A 6,599-nucleotide genomic window follows, 5' to 3' on the forward strand; every position below is an offset into this window, starting at 1 on the left:
GGTTGATCAGTATAATCAAGCAATAGTACTTATTCCTGACTAATTACCGAAATACGTACAGATGTTTCCGAGAACTTTCAAACACAGATCTGATCTGGGACTAGAATATCTAACTAGACAAAAACAAAAGTGTCGGAATAATAATTAGCTCTATATACATTTTTGGTCTGCTTATGTTTGTTTCACTTCTATCTTAGGTGTTGTAAGATCAAGTAGAGATCTTCCGCCAGCTGATTACACATTTCAAATCAAGAATTTCTCGGTACTGTTTGAGGCAGAGGTTAAGAAATGTGAATCGGGCCTGTTTGAAGTTGGCGGCTACAATTGGTACTGCACTTTGAAGATATATCAATCTCTCAGTTGTTTTTTTTTTTTAATTATATAAAAAATAAATAAATTCAACCATTTTCAATTTCATTTCCATTTTCAGGAGATTGGTACTCAAAACAAATGGGAAGAAGAATTGTAAAAGTCACATCTCCTTATATTTGGCAATAGAAAATCAAAATACTCTTTCGCTTGGATAGGAGGCTAACGTAAACTTCAGATTCTTTGTGTTTGATCAAATACGAAACAAGTACCTGTGTATTCAAGGTACGTAGGTTTCTAACATTTAATATTCTTTAAGAAGATTTATAAATTCAATGGTAAATATTAGATAAAAGAGACGGCCTCGTTTAGATAGTGAAAGTGTGTCATTGATCATTATATCTTTATATTTTTGGACAAAATTTTTAATAAATATTTACTCTTTTATACGTATACAGATAAGTTAAATTTCAATTTAAAGCTTAGGATGGGATTTTCTTTATATATATGCATATTTTTTTGGGATATTTATTTTGATAGTTGAAGCTGATTTCTTGTAACCTTTAACACTTTAGATGCAGATGGGAGTGTAAGACGCTTTCATAACTTAAAGACTGAATGGGGGTTCACTCAATTACTTTCGCACGACATGCTCAACGATCCTTCAAATGGTTATATTGTTGACGATTCTTGCATTCTTGGGGCTGAAGTTTTTGTCATCAAAATTACTAGCAGGGGAGTGTGCTTGTCAATGATAAAACAACCTCAAACCAATTATTTCAGTTGGAGGGTTGACAACTTTGACGTGCGGAAAGACAACTATTATTACTCTGATGACTTCATTGTTGAAGGGCGTAAATGGTACTTTTTTATATCTTATATTTGTTATCGTTGCTTTTATATCAGAATTTCAAATGGTCTGTTTTAACTTTTATTAGTTTAGTAGACTCATGTCATTAGCATTATATATATAAATATATATATATATATATATATATATCTGGGATTCTGGATATATATAGGAAGTTGAAGCTCTTTCCAAGGGGAGAAGACAACGCAACCTCAGATCACAGCTTCCGCTTGTCTCTCTATCTCCAAACGGTCGATGATTCAGAAATCGTTACTCCTAACCGAAAATTGTACGCAAAATACAAGCTGCAAGGGACCAAGTCAATAGCAATCACCTTGAAAAAACATGTCAGTGATCTCTTGATCAATCCTTCATGCGAAAATATTATTTCTCTAGATCTGCTGTTTGAGGTTGAAAAAATTATGACAAAACTCTTATCTTGCAGGTGAGTATTGGTTCTCTAGCAGTAGTACCGGGTTTGGTTTCCCGACCTTTTCGTTTCTGAGAGATCTCAAGGATCCATCAAATGGCTACTTAGTGGGTGATGCTTTCTTCGTTGAATGCAAAATTGATGTCATATCTGTAGTGAAGGATTTCTCCGGATGATCTAATTAATTAGCTATATTACTATTAATGAATTATCTCGGGAAAAGCTGGCCCTGAAGAATATACATGACTTGGACCGATTTGTTTTTATTTTTCAAAAACACTTACATTAATTAGGATATGAGAAACTAAGGATCGATGTCAAAAATTGAATGCCAATTTTATGGTCTTTTGATGGTTGATATATATACATGACTATGATCATATATGAAAAATTAATGAAAAATGCCACAAATGACAGCTTGTTGCTACCAGATCGAAAACCGAGATGATATGTTGTAGTGATATTGAAGAAAATTATATATAGAAAAACCTGGAAAATAATAATTAGTTGTTATATCCTTCATTTAATATATATATATATATATATATTTTTTTTTTAAAAGTAAACAATTAGTACCCAGGGAAGAGGAGTAAATTAGGGCCATCCCGCCGGCACTACCCATGAATGCAGAAATTAATGCAGATACATTGAAGTATTGAAACTGCTCCTTCATGGCTTAATTCAAGCATATATAAAAGGGAAGGGCCCCAGTTCTTTGAGCTTCCAAAAACAGGATAATTATTTATAATTCAATAAATTTGAATCAAAATTGAAATAATCTAAATCCTATGAGAACCGCTTCCCAACGGTCTGGTTGTTTTTCACACAAAAACAGCCATCCAATCAACTTATGACACGTAAAAAAAAACACACAAAGGGAAATACGGTAGACCACAGAGAATCAAGATAGTTCCTTTCTCATTTGCACCGCCCAAAAGCATTTTGGTTGCTCATTGCTTCACTAGTCTGTGCACCTCCCTCAGTCCGACGTCGACGCTGACGCAAGCATCTCAGTCCGACGCCGACGCCGACGCCGATGCCGACGTGTAACGTGATGACTCGAAGGCATATGCAGCGCCCCTCTCTTGCACTAGCACGACGCAATTGCTTGTGTATTCAAACCAGTCAAACCATTTGTCAAATGAGAAATCCAGAAATGGTTATACCAATTTTGGGGATGAGCTTCGACGAAGAGGAGTTCTGAACGTGCCCGACGCTGATTCGTGGGGATTTCATTTGGGTTGAGCTTTGACTTCGGGTTGAGCTTCGGCCAAGGGGGTGCTCGGGTTGAGTTTCGACCTATGGGATGCGATTCGGGGTTGCGAAGGGGGGTGCGGGTGCAATTCGGGGTTGTGAAGAGGGGTGCAGGTGCGATTCGACGAAGGGGGTGCTTGGGTTGAGCTTCGACCTAGAGGATGCGATTCGGGGGTGCGGGTGTGATTCGAGGTTGTGAAGGGGGATCATTTATGGTATGGTGCGAGGGACGAAGGCCTGTGCAAGGGATGAGGGACGAAGGGGGGTGCGAGCGATTTTTACAAACAAATTGATTTTCTGATGTTTGATGGTTTATGATAGATACGGTGGAAGGCATACGTGTAACTTTATAAGTGGCAGGTTGTTTTTGTGTGAAAACCAGCCGGACCGGCTGTAAGGATTTCTCAAATCCTATAATTATACAGATAACATGATGCATGGGACCCTAAATACAACTCCAATTTATTACTTAAATTCAAATAATCTAGTAGTAGAATTAATTAGTTCCCTCTCTTCATTTAAAACATCTATTATCTATATATGTACTTGTTTCAGAATCTTAAAAGGTTCCCATTGTTTTTCAAACGTAGAGACATAATATTTGTCTTGTTTGTTTTTATAACATATTTCATCTCATCTTATCTAATCATTACAAATTTTCACATAAAATATAATAAACAATTCAATTTTTTCAAATCCTAAAACAATAATAATATTAAAAAAATATATTCTAACAATATTTTATTTAATTTTTAACTTTTATCTCAACTTATCTCATCTCATATGCAAAAACAAACGAGACATGTACAATAGGCCATCCATAGAGTAGCGAGTATCCCGAGGAAGAGAAGAAAATAGGCCATCCATACATGAAGAGTTTGAATGAAGAGTTTCTAATTTCTCTTATTGGCCGTGAGGCAACTTTGGAAGTCTTAGCCAAGCTCGGCAACATTAAGCAAGGTCTTGACAAAATTTTTTGGGAAGGGACAAAAAAAGGTCATTCTCAGTGAGTAGCGCTTGAGAGTGTATCAGGCCCCGGAGGTACCTTGGATGAAGTGGGTTTGGCATCCAGCTTTTCCAAATACAATCTCTACTACTATGTGGCAAGCCATGCATAAGGGATTATCAGTTGATGACAGGCTTCGCAGTATTGGTGTGCCTATTGTTTTCAAATGTGTGTGCTATTCAAGAGGGGCATATGAAGACTAGAACTATATGTTGGCGGAAGGTGAAATGGCCTCTGCAATCTGAAAAATAATTTATGGACAGTTGGGAATGAGGTTTGATCGAAACAGAAGTTGGAGGCAAAAAATTGAGCTTTGGTTTAGAAGGGCTAGGAGATCCAAGATAAGAGGTTTGTTGTTTGGCTTAATTCCTTCCATTATTACTTGGCAATTATGGCTATGGCATTGCACAGTTCGCATGGAGGGAAAGGTTGAAAATCTAGAGTCGGTTTGGAGGAAAATCTTTTATTGGATTTCTTGGGTGGGTCTTAAAATAAAGGTTGTGAAGGAATGTCATGCTGATGATGAAAGCATTGTGAAAGATTGAGGCTTGACCATAAAATATAATATTAAGAGGAAGCCGAGATTGGTTGTTTGGCAGAAACCAAATCTTGGGTGGTGTAAGCTTAACTTAGATGGATGTAGTAAATGTAATCCTGGTCTTTCAGGTGCAGGAGGTATTATAATGAATGATAGGGGAGGAACTCATTCTTGCTTTTGCTGAAAGACTAGAGCCTGGTACAAAAAACAATACTGAATTAATGGCATTGTTATATGGATAACGACATTCTACTCAGTTTGGGATTGAGGTGTGTAGAAATTGAATTTGATTATGCTATTTTGATTAAATGGCTGCTTAATGGTAGCTATGACATTTGGAAATTACAAGAGTTTTTGGGAGGAGATTGTTGTGTTGCTTGCTGGTCTTTCTTACTGGATAAAACATGTTTTCAGAGAGGGGAATGCTGTGGCAGATGGTTTAAAGTTAGGGGCTGATGGTTTTTCATGCTTGGGGATGGATTCACCTACTACTCCATCACAGATTAGGGGCCTCTTGCAGATTGATAAAGTAGGTTTACCTACTATGCGGGTGTAGTTCGTTTGGTTGGGCGGTTTTGTTTTTCACACGTGATGGCTTTTCTCTCTAGGCCCAGAAATAGGCCGAATGTTGATGAGTTTCGTTCGAGTCCCAGTTTTTCTGTCGGCTTGGTTGTTTTGTTCATGGAAGTGTAATTAAAGGCAATATATAGTATCTTGTAATCACGGTTTTCCTCCGCTACAAGTGAGGTGTCCTTTTATCAATAAAGTTTTGGAGGTGCCGTCCTCCTTCATTAAAAGAAAAAAAAAAAAAAAAAAAGGCCATCCATACAGTATCTCCCGGATTATACATACCTTTATTTTTTGAAAAAACGGATTATACATACCTGTACTCTTTTATCTTGCAGCTGAGCACTGATTCGATGGCACCTATGTTATATGCCTTTGGTTACCCACACTTTTTGTCCCTGAGAGATCTGGAGAATACATCAAAAGGCTACTTAGTGGGTGATGCTTTGGTGGCTGAATGCAGAATTGATGTCATATCTGTTAACGATTTTTGTTAAGTAATTGGTGATAAAAGCTATTAATTATATAGAATAATTCAATAGTTGTGAAGTCGAAAATTTCAACACACAGGTGCCGACACATTATGTCTAAAGCAAGTGTTATATATGCATGTAAAATGTAATCTCAAAAGTGACAGAAATTAACCAAAGCCTTTCAATGTCTTTATTATATAGAGGGATTGAGCATGCATGATATGTATTTTTTTATCTTGAGATCCACTGTATATATCGTACTATTGTTTCTAGTGGCCGCCTTACGAAATTAACCAATTATATATAAACTAGTAAAGGGCAACCACGTGCATTGCACGTGTGCCCAGTTGTAAAAATATGAAAAGTATTTTTAAAAATAAGAATTTTTTGTAAAAATATGTAATAATAAAAAATAGATTAATATATATGATTATGAAATGCAATAGTTTTGTCTATGTTTTAAGATTTTCTCATTGATCATAAAAAATATCAGATATATTATGTGTAGAATATCCATAACTATAACATAGGAATTTTCACAAACACAGTTACAGCTATACAATTTTCTATTGCAGATTCAAAAGCGACTATTGAAATTGATGTGCTATCACTATATATTTCTAAATAAACTTGATATCTAAAAATAGTAAATAAATTATTATTTATTGATATTAGCAATTAATATATTCTAATTATAATTTAAAAAATTTTAACTCCAGAATATGAGAAGAAATGTTTTATCTTGATTGTGAAGTCTCTATTTTTTTGCCATTATAACATAAAACGTTCTCATTTTTTTCATATTCAGTTGTTTTGTCGTAATTTTTACATGACATGTAATAAAATGGTTGATGTAATAAAATTTAAGTATATGTACAGTCTAAAATCTAAAACACAAACACGGGATTTATTAAAACATTATTCTTCAAAAAGTAAGTGCGAGAAGATATCTTAAGTTTTGGGTTTTACTATTTTCTCTAGATTCCAATCTTTATCTCGATTGTGATGACGTTTGAAATTCTCTATATCGTTAAGTATCTCTGTGATAGCTTGGTCAATTATCTCAAGGTGTTCTAAGATGGAAGTTGGTGAACTTATAATTATCTTAGACACGATTCTTTCCAGAGGAGTTGCTGTCATTTTGTATTTTTCCATCGGAATTTTGTTATCTT

The sequence above is a fragment of the Juglans microcarpa x Juglans regia genome, chromosome 1S (assembly GCF_004785595.1).
Source record: "Juglans microcarpa x Juglans regia isolate MS1-56 chromosome 1S, Jm3101_v1.0, whole genome shotgun sequence".
NCBI lineage: Eukaryota > Viridiplantae > Streptophyta > Magnoliopsida > Fagales > Juglandaceae > Juglans > Juglans microcarpa x Juglans regia.